Consider the following 20,319-nt stretch of genomic DNA (forward strand, 5'->3'; position numbering starts at 1 on the left):
TGTTAAAATTCCAAAACTGTGCTTTGGCTTTGCTTTCTCTCACTGTTGAGGTATCTTATAGTATTATTTCAGTGAGAAACTAACAGAAACCCCTGCCTCTACCCAAAGGGAAGAGAAAAACTTCAAATGACCGCTCAAATCCATTGCAAAGCCAAACTCTAGGTATCAGATCAATAGTTTATTCTCTGTTAGGGTTTTATGGTACACAACTGTAGGAAAATTTGCTTTCCTGTCTGCATAAATGAGACATAACTAAGGGTACACATATGAAATTGCTCTAATGTCAGCCTTTCTCAAATCATTAATATGCAGAAGGGAAGGAGAAAACCATCTACACATCCATCAAGTTAATGACTTCTTGTTTTTTCTGTCATATCTGACTCTTTATAACCTCCTTTGGGGTTCTCTTGGCAAAGATACTGGTGTGGTTTTGCCATTTCCTTCTTCAGCTCATTTTACAGATGAAGAAACTGAAGTAAACAGGAGTAGGTGACTTGCTTAGAGTCATACACCTAGTAAGTTTGTCAGTTCTGATTTGAATTCAAGTCTTCCCTGACTCCACACCCAGTGCCCTTTCCATTGCACCACCTAGCTGCCTATAAAGTTAGTGACTCCTGAGAATAATTATGATGCATAGAAATGATAGTTGATAAGATCTCAAAGATAGAGTATATAGAGAAAAGAGTAGAACTGATTATTGTGGGACATCCAAAATTAAGATGTTGAATGTTCATTTTAATAATTAGGAGACACCTGATAGAGCAGAATATTGAAAACCCAGGGGTGAGAGAGTATCCAGGAAGAGAGATGGTCAGTTGCTACAGGGATGTCAAGAATGATGAGGACTGAGAATATGTTATTGGGTTTGGCAGTTAGGAGATCATTGGTAACCTTGGAGAAGGCAATTTCAGTACAGTAATGTACATGAGAGAAGGGGAAATGAATGCCTGCAGGTATTGTAGATGGCTTTTAAAAATGTATTTAGTGGAGGAGGGAGGAGAGGTATAGGACGGTAGCTTGACAAGTAAGGTCAAGTGAAGATTTTTTAAGGATGGGGAAATTTGGACATATTTGTAGGTAGTAGGGATGGAGTCCGAAGAAAGATGGAAAATTAGAGTGAGGACAGGGGGAAGGTGATTTTGGGGGACAACCAGAGGAAATTAGAAGGGTCAAATAGAGGAATAAGCTTTGTCAAAAAAGAGGATCACTTCTTTATGAGACAAGGGAGTAAATGAGGAGATATTGGGGGATGATAAAATGGAGGAAGGAGGGAGCTCATTGGTCTCTTCCTAAAAAAGTATGAATTGAAATCATCTGTTGACAGTGGGTAGGGAGAAAACAGTTTGGGTGACTTGAGGGAAAAGAGGTTTGGAACAGCTGCTGTAGGTAAGGTGATGGGAGTGTCAAATGTAGCATTCCTTTGGGGCTACTTCTCCAATTCCCATTAGCACTAGCAAGTTGAGTCTCCAGGTCTGGTTGACTACTTCCCTCCGAGCCCTAGGGGTAATTGTAAGGATGTTGTGGGTTTTAGTACTGCCATGTAGGAGCCTTCATTCTACGCTCACCCAGTGATTATTAGCCATCCTTCATTAACTGTGGAGAGCATATATACTGACATGGTATAGTAAGAATGGTTGGTACAAAAACATCTATTCCCACCTAGAAACTTCCTCCCCCCAAAAAAGCCTGAGGCATTTTTTCCCACAAGTACATACAGAGTCCAAGGGAAGAGTAGACTATCTACAAGTAGAATGGTAATGAGGCACAAGTGCAGAGAACATGGGTGGCCTAAGGGGTAAACTCATAATATTGGTTACTGGAAATTCTTTCTTGAGTCCCATAGCTGACATTCTTTTCTCGACCAATGGGTTATGTGTTTTAGAGCTGCTTTCTCCTTCACGTGACTGTCTTTTTGCATCTTTTTTTATATTTGTTCTTATGTGATTTTATGCTCTGAATTGGATGTATTATCTCTTTACGGGTATAGTCTCTCTGATGAAATGTGTCAAAGAACTAGAAACCAAAGAAGTATTCATTAACTGGGAAATGGTTGAGCAAATTATGTTTATAAGAATGTAATGAAAATGATCTTATTGAAAAGGCCTCTTAGGGTTTCTGCAATACATATAATGGTGATTCTGGGTTTTTATAGATAATACTTACCATGCTAAACCAAAGTCCCTTTATTCCTATGATTCCTAGTATTTTTCTTTTTCTTTTAGAAATGGGTGTTGTATTTTGTCAAAAGCCTTTTCTGCATCTATTGATATAATCATATGGTTTTTGTCATTCTTATTATTAATATAGTCTTACATTGATTTTTTTCCCCCAAATATTGAACCAATCTTGCATTTCTCATTTAAATCTAACCTCGTCATAGTGTAAAACCTTTTTAACATGTTGCTTTAGCTTCTTTATTAATATTTTATTTTTTTGCATTATAATTCATAGGCTGTTGGTCTGTATTTTTCTTTCTCCATTTTCTCTCTCTCTGGTATTGTTTTAAAACTCTATATCGCATAAGGAGTTTTATAGAATCCTTTCTATTGCAAACAGTCTATGAAATACTGTAATTAATTGTTCTTATAATATTTGATAGAATTTATTTGTAATAACATTTTTGGGGGGTGACTTCGTTTATGGGTTATTTAAACTTTTTTGTTGAGATTATATTATTTAAATCCCTAATTTTATTCTTTTAATAAATGCATTTTTTATATTTGTAAATAATCATTCATTTCAATTTGTCATTCCAATTTGTCAGTTTTACTAATTGGGCAAAATGGTATCTAATAAATTCCTTTCTTTGTTGTAGATTTTAATTTTTCATTTTTAATATTGGTAATTTGGTTTAGTTTTTCTAAATCCAGTTAGCCATTGTTGTATCTGTTTTTTAAAAAAAGTTTTAAATTTTATTAATTTAATATTTAAAAAATTTCAGTTTTATTAATCATTTTTGATTTTTAGAATTTCTGTTTTGATGTTTAATAAGAGTTTAGAATTTGTTGGTTTTCTAATTTTTTTTAGTTGTATGCCTACCCAGTTCATTGATCTGTTCTTTCTCTTTCTTTGTTCCTGAATATGTTAAGGGATGTAAATTTTACCTTGAGGAGTGCTTTGGAGGCTTCTTACAAATTAAAATATACTCTTAGATTGTTGTAGTTTTCTTTTATGAAACTAATTTTTTCTTTGATTTGACCTACCAGTTCTTTAGAATTGTTTTTTTTTTTAATTCTCCAGTTAGTTTTTAATCTTTTCTTCTGTGGTCTTTTCCTGAATGTAATTTTTAAAAATAATCTGTTTAGTAAAGGATTGTTTAGGTTTTCTGTTTTTTTGGCATTTTCTGTGAGGTTTTTATGCCCTAATAAATGCCCAGTTTTGTTAATATGCAATTTATACCTGAGAAATGGGTGTCCTTCTGTTCCCCTGTTGAGTTGAATTTATTTTTACACCATCTCTCCCGCTTTGATTGGTTCAGATGAAAGTGTGGTTCAAGTAAATGCCTACTTCTCCCACCCCTCCTTACCATTTGTATAATCTTCTACTTGCTCACCCAGTATTTGTGACATATTAAATTTCATTCCTGTTTCTTTCCCACCATATTTTCCCTTCCCTTTCTTCTTTTAAGACCATCAAAACATAACAAAACCACTTCCAGCCCTTTATAACTTTTAAAATTTTCTTTATTATTCTTGATTTCAGAATGATCTGAGAGGACACTGTCTTCTTTCCCTATTAGAATGCAAATATTTCATCATTTTTCAGATCTGTTTACCTTCAGATTCTATCTCTTGATTCCTGTGTTTACATTTCATATTTACTATTCAGCTATTGTTTTTTCATCAGGAGTGCTTGAAAGTCCTCTGTTTTATTTTTTTTTCCTATGTATGATTATACTGTTTTAACTGGCTAAGCTAGTCTTGGTTATGTCTTACTGTTTACCTTTTGGAATAATTTTTCAAAACTCTCCTTTATGGTTCTAGAAGCTAAATCTTAGGTGAACCTAATTATTGCTCCTGTGTGTTTGGATTCCCTATTTCTGGATGCTAGTAGTATTATTTCTTTGACCTTGAAGTTTTGGATTTTGATTGTGATGTTCCTGGGAGGTTCTTGGAAGGAGAAAACCTTGAGATTTCTTTAAGAAGGTGATTGGTGTGTTGTTTTTATTTTCACTTTTCTGTATGGTTCTAATAGGCCTATTTCTTTCATGATTTCTTGAAGTATGACATCGAGGCTCTTTGTTGCGAAGTGGTTCATAGCTTTCAGGAAATTGAATGATTTCTGGATTATTTTCTTCCTTGCCCTCTTTTCTATAGAGGTCAGTTGTTTTTGATATATTTTCTTCAATTCTTTCAATTCTTGTTTCAATATTTCTTGTTGACTTATGAAGTAATTAACTTATGTTTAGTCCATTTTAATTTTTAGTAAATCTGTTACTTGTCAATAATAATAATAATAATAAATGCTTATTGACTAGTTGACTTGGATAAAATCTTATCTTCCTGTATTAAGCCATTAATTTTCCTTTAGCTTTCTCATTTCTTTTCTGTTTTTTTCTTACAATATTTCATTTCTTATATGATTTTTAACTTTTGCTTCATTTCTTCCAGAAATTCTAGTTGACCTTGTGGCCACCCTGCATTTTTCTCTGAGGCTTTGCTTGTAAATGTTGTGAGATTATTCTCTTCTTATGGATTATATCTTTGGTATTAGGGACTCTAAAATAGCGTTTTATTGTGGACATCTTTTTTTGTTGCTGTTGTTGTCTGATTCTTCTAGCCTTGATTCCTGAATTGAGACTTTTTTTAAGGGTCACTTGGGGTTTTGTTTAATTTTAATTCATATTCTCTTGGTGTGTTGTTGTTGATTTCTATGACCATTAAAGGCTGTATTCTTCAGTGATCTTAGGGTTGACTCAGGCCATGAACCGTAAACTTTTAGCTCACCCTCATCTATGATGAAGTCTGATCATTTACCTCCTAGTCTGATCTTTGTAAGCTTCTGACCCTACTGTGATCTAGGTAACAAAAATACAGACTTTTCCTGTTTGGAGCTCTATCTAATAGAGGCCACATGATAGTGCAGAGAAGCCTCTGAAGGTTCAGTGACAACTGCAAACTCACCCTTGGTTTTAGCTTCTTATGAGTGTTTGTGGAATGAATCTGCACCCCTTCTCAGGTCAGAGCCACACGGCCTCTATTTTTGCTCCTTGCTCAGTACAAGGAGTACTGAGTCTTCTCCATGGCCTAGTTCTGGGACGTCATGTATATATCACATCTGAGGCTCACTCCTGATCTTCATCCTTAGATGGTACACACATAGTTTCAGGCTTTATATGTGTTATATCTAAAACTTTTTCTTATCTTGGTGTTTGTTGTTTGTCCTTTGTTCTCGAAGAGGACCATAATAGCATCAGGGAGGTAATGCCATTACACGCAAGTTAATTGGATTTAAGTGAGGGAGGGCTGTATACAACTCCTGAAGCCCCCACCTAGTCTCCATGCAAGAAAGTTCTTTAGGGGGGTCTTCCTGACTGGATCTTCCACCCGGTTCCTGTAGACCTTTTGGGCACAGAGACTTTAAATCTCTGCTCTTATACACTGCAGAATAGAAGAAAAAAAACTTTGGCAGATGGAGCCAGGGTGGACAGAGGATGAAGTCTACCTCTTCCATTCAGGATGCATCTTCATCTACTTCATGGGGGAGTATCTCATTAGGACAGCAGCACTGAGTTTTTCTGCCATTACCTCATTCTCATCAATGCCAAGATATAACTTAATCATGCAGTAAATTTAGATTGAATGAATCAAGGAATCCTCAAGGGAGAAACTAGACAGAGCTGTCTCGAAAAGTGGCACAGGGTGGCCACAAGGTCAACTAAAATTTCTGGAAGAAATGAAGCAAAAGTTAAAAATCATATAAGAAATGAAATATTGTAAGAAAAAAACAGAAAAGAAATGAGAAAGCTAAAGGAAAATTAATGGCTTAATACAGGAAGATAAGATTTTGTCCAAGTCAACTAGTCAATAAATATTTATTATTATTATTGACAAGAAAGTCCTTCATAGCCTTGTCATTCTTCTCAGCCTCAGTCAGTCTTCTGACAAAGACGTCTCCACTATGGGATGATCTGGACTTAGCCATCATATAACCCATTGTGAAGTTGTCTTTTCCAGTGCTCATATCTTCAAGTTGTGTTGCATGTTAGCCATCACAACATATGTGCTAGTCATAATGCAGTAGACTGAAGATACTAGCCAATTGGAGATTGTCACTTTTAGCCTTCTTATCCAGAATTTATTTCATTAGCTTGCATATGTTCTCAAATTTTGCCTTGCTATCCTCCATTTTTTTTAATTTCATCTTCTTTTTTCTGGAAATTCTAACCCTTCTCTGGTTAACAGAGACAAGGGTCTTCCCATTAAATTCCTTTATCAACTGCATGCAGTACTCATCTGTGGGCTCTGTCATGTATACTCCTTTAAAGCTTCGTTTCTGTACCTGTTCTATAAAGGCAGAGTTGGTTACCTATTCTTTATTCTCACCAGCGATATAGGTGGATGCACTTCTGGATTTCTTTCGTTCTGCATAACATATTCAGAAAAATATGGAACATTTCACAAATTTGCATGTCATCTTTGCACAATGGCCATGCTAATCTCTGTACAGTTCCAGTTTTAGTATAGATGCTGATGAAGTGAACACTTGCATATCCTTTCCTTTCCTCTCTTCTCCCTTTTTCTTCTTTCTTCCATTTCAGGAAGATTCAGCAGAAACTATTATCAAATTCATTAATTATACTGGGTTCATTTTATATGTTCCAAAATTAGTTTCTAAGCTATGTATCTTTCTAATAGGGATGTAGCAGATGATAATATTAACTGAACTTAGCTTTTTACTTTGAAATGTAAAACCTATATATCCCAAATTTCACATTTTTAGTGACCACTAATAGCTTGTAGTCAAGAAACAACCTGTTACCTAAAAAATTAACTGTTGCTTTAGATATAAAGTAGGATAATTTGTCAATTTAATATTTTTCTTGTCTCACTGAATTAGTTATGATTGAGATATATTTGTATGCATATATTTACATTTCCCCAAGTGAAAGTTTCATCCTATTCATATTAACATTAAAAGAAGCTTTATTGTTTAGCACAAGATCTTGCACCATTCTTTAGGGTTCAGATGATAAAGAGTACTCTTACAATGTTAGCATTGCCTGGGACAAAATGTGCCTTTGTATTTTTAGAAATAGCATATTGTTAGTTTTGGTGAAAACCCTAAAAGCCAGTAATTGAATGCCTTCATGAATTCATTTATTTTGTGTAAAAATATTGGGAGCAGATAACTTTAGTGGTTATGGATATGTTCCTTGGAAAGAGTTATAATTTTAAAGTTAGAAATTTATTTTTGATTTTCTTAAATGTAACATTTACCCATTTTCTCAGTTTACAGATCAAAACTAGATTTTACTGCTGATACTTTAAGAAAATCAGACAGTATACTTTTTCTTCCTGGCATGTTCTTATGGTTTAGATTTGAAGTTAGAATATACAATTTGGCATATAGCATGTGCAAAAGACAAGAACATTGTGGTATCACAACTCTGTTGGCTCTCTATTTACTACTCATCTGTAGTGCTTATGCCAAGACAGCCCTATTTTTAAAAGTAGCAAGCTGTACTTGTGAAACATGTGGGTAGGGCATGCACAGTGGCAGTGTACCATTTTCCAAAATACAATATGTTAATAACCATATGTGACTATTACTTTTTTCAGGGTATATTTAGCTCATCATTCATAACGACTAAGCCATTTTCTCTATTCTTGCATTGAAATGGAAATTTTATTTTCTTGTGTTATCTTTGCTAGTTTCCTGTGGTCATTTACATTTTATGGAGTAAGGCCTAAGGAGTAAGTTGTTGGGTGTTGGTTGTTGTTGTTTTTGGTTTTTGTTTTTGTTTTGGTGGGAGAGAGGGGTCTCATTCATGATCTCTGAAATAATACATTCTCCCAAGGGTAGAGAAGAGAAATTTCTCCTCCGTTGTTTTAAGATTCTTCATTTAAAATGAATACATACTTATGTCATATGGATCATTTCCCCAAAACCTATCCTCTCTATGAGCACTAATTATGGAAATTATCTGTCATACTTTAAAGTAGTATAGGAATCTGTTCTGGTACTAAGTGGAGGTAGTGCCTGTAGGTTTGTGAATGGGTTGTTAGTTTGCAGTGACCTGTTATCTCACCCTTGATTCTTTGAAATTCATATTTAGGATGTGTAGTTAAAGAAAACTCTAATGCGGGGAAGTAAAGTGCTTTCTGTACATTAGCCCTTAGATCTGGGAATGAATTCTTTTTATAGAATCATAAAGGGACTTGGGAAATCATGTAATATGATCTGTTCATTTTATAGAAGATGAAAGTCTCAGAGAAACTAAATGAAAGACAGATTTTGAACTGGAACTTAGATTTCATGGAACCTACATCCCAAGTACAGTACTCTTTCTACTAAGCCATACTCTCTCTTTTAATTCTTCCTCATTCCTTTTGCCAGAATGTCTTCAAGTATTTTTATGGAACTCAAGGTATCCTTAAAGCAGTGCAAGAGATTTCACAAAAGAAAGAGTTGTAATGTGAAATAAGCACATATATCAAATATATTTGTCCTCTTTCCTGCATTTATTGTTCTACATTGTGTTGTGTGAGTGGATAGAAAAATAACAATAAAAAAATCTAACAAAATTACATAAATTGGGTCAGATGTTAAACACAAAGCTTGTGTACCATTTATATATAGAATGACAGAGTGGCTATAACAAGGGAGGTAACAGAAACTAGAGCTTCAGTGCATAACTGGAAAGTGGTGAGTAAGAGTGAGATCCGTAATTAATAGTTCAAATACTTTACAGTAGGTCATGTATTACTAGCTAAGCACTTCACCAGTGTTTCCTCCTGTGCAGGCTTCATGTCACCTTTCTTAATAGAAGGCATCACATATTTGTTACAAAAAACCCCAAGAATATCAGTGACCTCAAAATATAGATGAATTATGTGTTTATGTGTTTCATACAAAGCATTCACAGATTTTATATATAAAAAAAAATCTATAAAAATCTATAAACACTTAAAGGAAACTGTTGGATTCAGAATGGAAAGGCTATACTATAGGCATAAAGAGCAACTTATTATTGATTTAGTAATTACTGAGGAAGCCACCTGAAAATACCCTATCATTTATACTGCATTGATTGATTACCCGGACACCTTTGATTCCGTTCCGTACTTGTGGTTTAATCATACGCTGCAAATATATAAAATAAATGCAAGTATGATGAAATTGTTAAAATATTTGATGTACAAATTTGAAAGGTGGTGTAGTAGATAGAGTGCTAGACCTGGAGTCTAGAAGACCTGAATTCAAATATTACCTCAGACACTCAATAGCTGTGTGATCCTGCTTAAGCCACTTAACTTGTCTGCCTCGTTTCTTCTTCTGTAAAATGGAGATAATAGGAGCACTTACCTCTCAGGATTGTTGTGAGGATCTAATGAGATAGGATTTATAAGTGCTTGCAAACCTCAAAGCAGCAGCTATTGTTATTAAGTCATAGTAATGAAACACAGCACCAATATAATAATGTCAAGAGTAATTGAAATAAAATATGTCATCTTCTAGAGAGGAAGTTTAAATCCTTTATGGTTTTGCTTAGCCTTCAGTCCATTATTGTTACCCAAGAAAAGAACTGAGAATAATCTAAACCATGGAATGACCATATTACTTATTTAGTAAAATCCAGTCCCTCCCTGTTAACTTTAGTGTCAAATATAAAAACCTCAAAAGCCCTTCATAACCTGGTCCCTTTTCCGTGTTGTTACACCTTAATCCCATTAGATATCCTGTAATTCAGTGACTGGCCTTTTTTGCTGTTCCTTGAACAAGGTACTTCATCTCCTGTGCTTTTTTTCAGAGAACAGTTCCTATTCTCAGTGAACTCACACCCTAAGTCGGGGAGACAACACATACAAGAAAGTGCAGCTGTAGGGCATGTGGAAAGGCTGGAAGTTCTAATGGTGAAATGGTGGGATGGATAGACAAGCCCACAGGCTCTTTAAGTTAGGTAGTTTCTTTAGATGGCAGTGTCAGATGAAGGTGGGGCTTAGAGGTAGGGCCAGTGGAGGACCTTAGAAGTTGCTGGCTGGAAAGATAGTAAGACCTAGATGTTTCAATAGAAGGAGGACATCCATCCAAACTCTGTGAGAAGTCAAAAACTCAAGTGAAAGGGAGAGGTAAAGGAGAGAGAGGGCCACTGGTGCTTTTCCAGCAGGGCTTGCTGGTGACCAGCTGTCCTAGATGAATTCTATAACTTTGTCAGCATAGATTATCCCTCCAGCAGCACTTATTGAAATCCCTTTATCATTTGATAAATGATCTTTGGAAGTTTTTGTATAGCCGCAAATTACACTGGCCAGTGTGGTAGTGAATCTGTGAACTCAGGTTATTTCCTCCAGACAGCACTGGGCCCCATACTGAAGTCTTTCTGACTTTGTAGGACCTTCTGTAGCCTGTACTCCATTAACATAGCCTTTGAGAATGTAGGATCACTTATACCCCATAATGAAGGCTTGGTATAAGACTTTAATGGTGCTATTTGTAAATGTCCACATAAAATTCTAGTTATTTTAATAGTAAGCTATTTTTTTTTATTAATGCTGAAGTTATGACTACGTACAAACATAAAAAAGGCCAAGTTCCCCTGTTGGTTAGATGAAAAAGGCATATTTAATTGGCATATGAGTTACATACATATCTATAAGAAGGCCATTTTCAGCACTTATTGAAGAAGAAAAAGAAAGATGTTTGAGGTTGGGAAGGAGAAGTATAGTAGCAAAGTAAGGAGAAATTTTTAAAGGGTTTAAAAGATTTAAAGATTCATGCAATTTCCTTACCCCTGCTTGTTGACATTATGGAAATAGAAAGTATTAGTAAGTAAATAACTATGCCACTCAGCAGTTGGAACAATCCAGTCCATAAGCAAGTGTTTATTAAATTTCTTCTCTATTACATGGCACGTATTTAGGATACAAAACCAGATACAAAACAGATTATAGAGTGAGAGGAGAGCAAGCCAAGGCACCAAGGATGGACAATGTTTTAAAGGAATTATAAACTTGAGGAAATATTTTTGAAACAAGTAGCCACTTAATTGAGTAATAATAGAGACTGATAGCAGTTACATTGCCATTAGTTGTACTGAATGTAATCACAAGTGTTTTACCTCTAGTTAAGAGACTCTGAAATTGCTAACATTCAAGAGTGGAATCAAAAGGACTGCTATGTTCACTATTGCATGAACTTAGCCAGTAGTATGATAGTAAAATGCTTTCAACAGATAACTCAATCATTCCGATCTGTTTATGGACAGAAGGTAGTTTATGATGACAATTATGGACCAGGTTGTGTTTGTCCTTCACTGCTGAAGACCATGCCATCAGAGAAATAATGACATGACTTGCACTTGACTTTGTTTTGAGTGAGGGAGGGTTGTGCAGGTCACCAGCCTTACTGCTCCTTCAGAGCTGTCTGAATCCAGTGACCAGATATTCATCAGGATGACTGGAGATGGCCCAGGATGAGGGTTATGTGACTTGCCCAAGGTCACCAGCTAGTGAATCTCAAGTGTCTGATTGAACTTAGGTCCTCCTAACTCCTGCACTCGTGCTCTATTCACTGTACCACATAGCTGCCCTGGGAATGGACCAGGTTATTGCCACCAAGAATTACAGAAGGATTATCTTTGTGGAGACCTGACTTAATGGTCAGTGTTACACAAGAAAATGCCTAAAAAATAATGTTAAATTGATAACCTGTGAAAAACCCAGAAAGACATGGTGGCTAGAATTATAATCAGAAGCTTGCAATCTTTCATGGACCAACAGAGAGTAAGTGCTCATAAATACAGACCCCAAAATATCTTTGAGAACTCTACCAATACATTGTATTGATATTGGACATGGAAGTAGAGCATTATCGTAGACCAAACTATTGCTCGTAGTAAGTCAAACACCATAATGAGCCATAAAAACTAAAGAACCACATTTTAAAAAAACCAAACATTAGCTCACTTAATCCTCATGAATAACTCTGAGGTATTGTTTAAGGTTTCTTTTTTTTGGTTCATTTGTTTTCAGCTGTATCCATCTCTTGACCCATTTGAGTTTTTCTTGGCAGAAATATTGAAGTACTTTGCCATTTCCTTCTTCAGCTTATTTTACAGAAGAGGAAACTGAGATAAACAGGGTTAAGTGACTTGCCTAGTTCACACAGCTAGTAAAAGTCTGAGGCCAGATTTGAACTCACAAAGCGGAGTCTTCCTGATTGCAGGCCTGGCACCCTATTCATTGTGTCACCTAGCTGCCCCATTGTTTGCATTAGAGTAGGTGAAATTGATCATGGAACAGAGAAGGTGGTTTCCTATTGGTCTAGAATCAATCACTGAATATATATATGTATAGTGGTCAATCTCTGTGAAGTCTGTGTAAATAATATCCATTTTTCATCTTAATTTATTTGATTGTAAATATGAAGTAGATTGTAATTCTGCAAATGTTATAAATGCAAATAAAACAGTGGACTTAGAAATAAAACTTTTGAATTTTTAAAAATAGAAATTTGATGAACAGAAAAAAATCTCTCCACAAATGGGCTTGTGGAGTAAGTAATCAGAATTGTGAAGCATTATACAAAGTAATTTTACCTAACACTGTTCTCAAATATAAAATATGTATTAGTAAAGTTTTCTTCTTTTTCATTTTTTTGGGCAAAATTTGCTATGTTCATATCAATTTCTAATAGAATACATCCCAAAATATGATTTAAAAATATTAGTTTTGTTATTTAAGTGTTTTTTCAAAATGTTATTTAAAGTAAAGGTTTCTATCACAGCAGAAAATTGGAGAATTTCTGTCATATGTTATGGAAAGTATACCTATAGGTTAATGATATCTTGTTCACTCACTTTTCTGCCTTTCTTGTTGGAAGAATCAGGCTTACTTTCTGTGTCTTTTGATTTTAAATAGTGATAGAAATGACTTACTCCAGGTACTAGATTGTGTTACTGTAAAATATTTTCATGTTAGTAGATGATTTACCAATTAGTGGTGTCAAAAGGTCACCAAACTGTATATTATTTGGCCCCTTTCTTAACTTTTCCTTTTCCTTCCTTATTCTATTTCCATTAATTATTACTCTTAAAAAACCCTGATTAAAAAAAAAGCAAAAGAAAATTAATTACAAAACCTCCAGACATTCACTTTGTAAGGTCTTTAAGAAATGGTGAGATGTCAGATTCAGTTATCTGAGTTTTAAGTTTCTATTTTCAGGGTGTGTTAAATAGCTGTCTGGGCATTTTTGATTTTTCAAGTCATGTTGAACAGATCAACTTCATTAGATGACTCAGTTTTGGCCCAGGAGGCTCTATTAAGTAACTGAAATTAACTTTCTTTTCCTGGATCTGATCATAGTTTTCTTTTATGGTGTGGGTTGTGAATGGTGATAGCAGAATAGTGAATGCAAAGTAATTGTATATTCTTGTTAGTAATGAAATTCTGTGTTTATCTTAGGTTGTCCTTTTTCCATGATCTCATTTTCCTTTGAGTGAAACATTTTACTTCACCTTATTTACCTAACTCTGTGAATGTGATTGTTAACCTTTTAGCAGAATGTTTTCTCTTTCAAAAAGTTCTTAATAGTGCTGGGCAACTCTAACTCCAATTCAGACCCAGGTTGAAAAATAAATTTCTTAATAATTAGGTAAAAAAAATAGTAATAGTAATAGTAGTTTTTTTTTTAAATGTTTAAGAGTCTTTTAAGCCCTGGAAGAAGTTGTGATGGACCATTTCACATATTAAGAATTGTGTTTGTTGGAACAGAAATAAGAAATATGATGAACTCTTTAACACTTAATTTTAATATTTAATAATTCATTTATTTGATATTTATTGAACACAACCATTAGGTTCAGTTCATCATGAGGAAAGCTGATGAATACTAATTGCTATTGTATTCCTTGAATTTTCAAAAGTAGCTGGGCCCAATAGATTATTCCTTTAGAATGCTTTCTCAGATGTTTAATTTTAAGAGATTTTCACATGGTAGAGGTAAAATAGAGAGAATATACCTGATACTTTAACTGTTCCTTTAATTTTCTTTGAGGTCAAATTGCAGCACGGAAGACTTCCAGTTGGTGGTAGTAAAAAGGATACTAGCTGTAGAGTTAGAATACCTGGAATGGAATCACAGCTTTGTTTTTTATTCACTTCTGAGGTCAGAGGAAAATTAGTAAAGAGTAGTATCATAGAAACAAAGGTGGGACAGAGAGTATCTGGCAGGAAAGGGGAGGTCAGCAGTCTTGAAAGCTGAAGAAAGTTTTAGGAGGATGAGGACTGAGAAATGGCCATTTTATTGAGCAATTAAGAATCATTGCTAACCTTACAGAAGAATGTAGTTTCAGTAGAGTGACAGGTTCTGAAGCCAGATTATAAAGGGCTGAGGAACTAGTGCATGGTGGGGAAGTGGTTCTATTGCCTCTGTTGCCATGCATGAATGACCTTTCTGGGTTTCAGTTTCTTATCTGTAAAGGGCAGGGAACAGGGAAATTGGACTAGATCATTTCTTAAGGCCCCTTCCAGACCAAAATAATGTTATAACAGCTTGGTAAATCCTAGTCACACTGACAATGTTTTCATCTACCTGCTAAATCTCAGATTATCCAATTTTGAGTAAGTCTGTGAGTAAATCTTTGTTCCTCCTTAGGCTGCACTCCTGACCCTCCATAGGACTTTGGTTACTATGCCATAGAGAAGAAGCTCATTCAGAGACAACTACTTACCTTGGAAAGTATTCTTTGCTCCTGAATCCTCTCCCTGTCATTTATTAGTTCCTGCCTGAATCTTCATTTTAAGGAGGAAGCCCATGCAAACCATGTCTTTTCATTCCTGTCCAGGCTGCACTCCTGATCTGACACAGGAATTTCTTTACCAATATCCCCCCAACCCCCACTTTCCTGGATATCTTCATCTCTTTGATTCCCCAAGTGCCCCCTCCCTGACTTTTAAGCTACCTTTTATTGTTGTCTTCTTTCATTAGCATGTAAACTCCTTGAAGGCAGGAACTGTCTTGCTTTCTGGTTGTGTTTGGGCTCCCCATACTTAGCATGGGGCCTGAATAATTGCTTGCTGACTTGACTTGTTGACTTGATTCTTTACATTGTCCATATCTTCTTAAATTTTTTTTATCCTTGTGAGAAATGAGCCCAACTAACAAGCTAACTAACAAAACAATCATGCTCTCCTTAAACAAAGAACAAACCTGTTGTGAAATCAGGAAAGCCTTTATTAATCTTTACATTCATTCTCCTTGAATGGGTGGGTAGCTTCCAAGTGAGGTCCCAGGAAGACTACAATATGTTCAGAATAATGGGAATTTCATACGTTGTTTGAATTTTGGGCCTCCTGCCCTACCATCCATCCATTGCCACATGACTCCACGTTCTCCTGATAGGGTTTCCCTCAAATACATCATCAAGCCTGTGCTAGGTCACAAATCTGATTACCCAAAACTGTGGAAACAGAACTTCTTCCCTGTTTCCTACAGTCTTGATCTACTTAAATAATGTAACAGGCAAAAGTCGATTAAATAATAAAATACCATACTGCTGAAAATTTTGGTCCATTTTTCCAGTAGATATATTTTCTATATAGTGCTCATATCTTGCAGTCCTCAATTCTTAAAAGCCTCTTTATCTAACCTTAACCTCTTTCTTGACCTCTTATCTCCTCATTTCCAATTGCCTGTTAGACATTTTGAACTGGATCTCCCATAAACATTTTGAGTTTAGTACAACCAAAACTGAATTCATTTCCCCCTTAAATTCTCTATTCTGAACTTCTCTATTACACCACTCTCCTCCTGGTTACCAGACTTGCAACCTAGGTGTCATTTCTAACTCTTCACTCCCTCTTGCTTCCCATATCCACTCTGTTCCCCAGTTGAGTTGTTGTTGATGACATCTTTATAAACCCATTTCTTCACCTTACACCTCGACTATTGTAGCAGCTTCCTGGCTGGTCTCCCTGCGTCAAGCCTCTCCCCACTCCAGTCCATCCTTCACTCAGTTGCCAAAGTGATTCTCCTCCCTACCCCCTTCAATTAATTCCAGTGGCTTTCTGTTCCCTCTAGGAGCATATATAAAATCTTTGGGATTTAAAACCCTTCACAATCTAATCCTTTCCTGTCTTTCCATGCTTCTTCTATTTTACTACTATTCACACAACTCCATGATTCAGTGACACTGGCCTCCTTGCTCGTCTTTGCACATGACAATTCATTTCCCCAACTTTATGTCTTTTCACTGGCCTTCCCCCATATGTTTTCTCTGTCCATCCTTTATGATTGGAATGATCTTTCTCTTTACCTTTTTCCAGCTTCATTCAAATCACAGGCAAAATTCTATTTTCTGCAAGAAGCCTTTCTCATTCTTTCTTAATGTGAGTGCCTTCCCTCTGAGACTGTCTTCACTTTGTCCGTTATATAGCCTGTAGATAAATAGCTATTTGCATGTTACCCCACCCATTAGAATATGAGCTCTTTAAGGTCTGGAACTGTTTTGCTTTTATTTGTATCTCTGCTTCTTAACACAGTACTTGGTATCTAGCAGCCTTTGTAGTATGAAATTGTCTTTTTTCAATAACAAGTCAACTTTTCACAAGCTTCCTCAAAATTTGGAAAGTTCTTTATACAGGCTAACTAATGTCCATTCTACATGTTTTTTTTTCTTTTAAAATTTCTTCCAAGTTAGTTGCAAAAAGTTAACCCTTTGGAAAATGTTTGAGAATTTTATGGAAACCTTTTGTTTTATATTTTAGTTCCTTTCCAAAAGTTTGTAACATAGTTGCCACCTGGAGTTGCCTTCTCATTTGCAACCTAAACACCAAAATGTTCCTTGAAGATTTGGTTAACCTACTTGGGAATTTAGAGGTTCTGCAATCAGGTTTTGGATAAAAGTACAAAATTAATTTGTGCTGGGTGTATTTTTTTTTTTAGAAGAAGTTCATGTGTTATGCTCTTTATTTGTTATTTGATGTATTTGTGTTTGTATTTTCTTTTTTTCCAGTTAATAAGAGTTTTATCCAAAGATTCGAATCTACAAATCTTCATTAGTATTGTGGAGAACTTTAGTTTTAATCTTTTAAGGAAGACCTGATACATGGAAATTAGAACTTAACAAAGCAAATTAATTAACAGGTGTAATTCTTTGTTTGATAAAAAGATCTTTTAGGTAAGAAATAATTCACCATTAGATTGCTTAGATAACAGTGTCCCTGATTGCACAATTTCCCTAAGAATAGGATTTGATTTATCAAAATTCAGTTTGCACGTGACTTTTCAGGCATGCCTGTCTTCTTTCAACCAAAGTACCCATTAGGTAGATGGAGTTTAAGTATAACTGATACTTAGTCTGATTCTAGTCATTAATAGTTAGACTTGATTTGTATCATAAAGGCTCTTCTAACATTCATCTCTTTTTTGGTTCATTTCTACCTCCATCCTCCCTGAATAAAAGTTCTAGGAACTTTCATCCTTCTCTTTTTAGATGTTTCCAGTTGTTAGACAGGAGCTTCTCAGCTCCCTGAAGATTCACTCTGGATCTAGGCAGATGTCAGAAGGGTGACAGTGGAGACCGCAGATAAGGGGGTCATAGTACTTTATTCTTGATGGTGACAGGTTGAGATGAGGTGGGGAGGGGGCATCCATCCACCCCTACAGCATCCTCAGCATTCTGCATTTCTCATTCCACAAATCTGTTTTGATTTATAAGAGAAACAGACAAAGAAGCCATCATGCCAACAACAAGCTCATAAGTTAACATTAACTTTGGTTATACCATGATGTATCAGCATAGATCAGGCGCAGTATGGTGTTTACAGGTTAAACTCAAATGTTTATATTATCTATAGTAATATAAGGATGTGCAAGTGCTATTTAAGGATGTGCAAGTGCAATGGATCTGTTTACAGGCCATGATCATAGGCAATTGTATCTTGAAAGAAAAACAACAGATCTGTATTACTTTACACACATCCATGTGTTCAGTTAATTCCTGTGTTAGCACACCAGGCTTTGAGACTGAGGGTGATTTAGTGTCCTTCTCTGGGACTTAGTTTCCTCCTCTGTAAAAGGAAGGAATTGGAATGGATAATTTCAAATAACCTTTTCCAGCTCCAAATCTCTTTATTATTCTCTGGTCTTCTGCGCTCCTTATTAATAGGTGAGGGGGCCAACATTGTATCCCTGAAGGCAGCTTGGTATAGTGGAGAAAGTGCTGGAGCTGGGAGCTGAAGACTAATTGTGCTCTGTGAATTACTAGTTATATGATCAGTTTCAGGTTTTCTTCTCTTTTGTTTCAAAGACGGATGAAAGCTCCTTCTTAATCTTAATACCTTCCCCTAAGGAAGAGTAGGATCATGATATCATAGATTTAGAACTAGAAAGAAATTTAGAGAGCATAGAGTCCAAATCCTTCGTTTTATTCTAAAGGTCATGTAAATGAACATGTAACTAGAGTGTGAGGCTGGATTTGATCTTAGGTTCACTAGTCTACCAGTCCTGCACTGTGTCCACTCTCTTTCTGGCTGTCTCAGGTAGGGCTTTCTTAACCCAGTTTACAGGTGCAGAAAACAAGGACCAGAAGGTTGTGCCTTCTCTCTGTTAATAAAATACTGTACTTTAATAAGTGAGCCTGTGTATAGCAGAACTTTGTGTGGTTCCAAACCTGTACCTGGTAAATTAAATATCATTGTCTTTTAAGTAGGGCTGCTTTTTCTCTAGCTCAGACAGATTCTTTCTCGTGGGATGTCAGCCAAAAAGGAGATGTACAAAAAAGGCTTATTGGGGGATTTGAAATATCCTTTATTTATTGAATGTTAAGCCATTGTTTCTGAGGATTCTGTTTCCTTTCCTGTGCTTCTGCTTCATGATAACATGCATGATATTTTACTTTGTAATAGTTGTTTCTAAATAATAGCTTTCAAAAAAAAAGTCCTGTCCTCTTGAAGAAATGGTGACAGCAGAATCTCTTTTTCTTATGTAATTTAACCAGTTTTCTGTGCTTAAAATGTTAATGTATACTCACAGTTTCCATCATTGTAAACAAATATTTTCTCATTTGATTAGGTTGATGCATTGTTTCTTACAACTATCTTATTTCTCTTCTTCTAACTGTATGCATTCTTATAGTCAATGATCAGATTTTTTACATGGATAGAGGAGATAGAAAGGCACATAGAAAATAAGATAATGGATTTTGGCAGACTCAGGATAGAGGCAGGTGTTCAGTTTGTTGTCTCATGAAATTTTGATATTTTTCCATTAGTATGTTCATTGTTGCTCTGTGTTCCCATAGTCTGTAAAGTGTTTTTTTGGGGGGGGCGGATAAACCTATGTTTAATTTTAATTTGTAGGCTAATTTTTCAAGTTATAGTCCTCTCTCATATCTTACTACCCTTTAAAAAAGCTTGATCTGCAAAGGGAAAGAGCACTTTAGTTAGAGTCCAAAGACTTGGGTTCAAAATTTAGTACTGGGGATTTTTGGCAGTGTAACCTTTGATAGTTCTTTGAGCCTTAGCTGCTTACTTGTAAAATAAGAAAGATGGACTCGATGACCTCATTGTTCTTTCCATTGCTGAAACTTTGGATTTTGTTTACAGTGGATTTAGTTTATGATGCTATGAACTTTTACATTTATATTTTGTGTTCCTTTATGGAGAGGCAGCATGGCTAAGTAGATATAGAGTTGACCTTAGACCAGGAAGACCTGAGTTCAAGTTTTGCCTCTGACACATAATGGCTATATGACTTTGCATAAGTTACTTAAACTTTTAGTTTACTGAGTTAGACTATCCTCTGAGACAAAAAGTGAGAGAGTATGGGCTGACCTGCATTACTAGAGAGAATTTCCTCTTTTGGGAGTTTCCCATTCCTCTCCCCATCTTTTTTTTTTTTTTTATTCTTTAAAAATTTATTTATTTAACTTTTAGCATTCATTTTCACAAAATTTTGGGTTCCAAATTTTCTCCCCATTTCTCCCCTCCCCCACCCCAAAACACCAAGCATTCTAATTGCCCCTATCACCAATCTGCCCTCTCTTCTAACATCCCTCCCTTCTCTTGTCGCCATCTTCTCTTTTGTCCTGTAGGGCCAGATAACTTTCTATACCCCATTACCTGTATTTCTTATTTCCTAGTAGCAAGAACAATA

At 35.5% G+C, this 20,319-nt stretch overlaps 1 protein-coding gene and 1 non-coding gene across 5 annotated transcripts in view; one reads left to right on the forward strand and one right to left on the reverse strand.

The window, feature by feature from the left end:
* Positions 1-20,319, forward strand: part of DTD1 (D-aminoacyl-tRNA deacylase 1) — a 221,091-nt gene that overhangs the window by 83,634 nt on the left and 117,138 nt on the right. The gene's annotated exons all lie outside the window — the stretch shown is intronic.
* Positions 6,602-6,705, reverse strand: LOC140521772 (U6 spliceosomal RNA). Its single transcript, XR_011973072.1, has one exon. It is a non-coding gene; the product is annotated as a U6 spliceosomal RNA (small nuclear RNA).

This window comes from Notamacropus eugenii, chromosome 1 (assembly GCF_028372415.1).
Source record: "Notamacropus eugenii isolate mMacEug1 chromosome 1, mMacEug1.pri_v2, whole genome shotgun sequence".
Lineage (NCBI taxonomy): Eukaryota > Metazoa > Chordata > Mammalia > Diprotodontia > Macropodidae > Notamacropus > Notamacropus eugenii.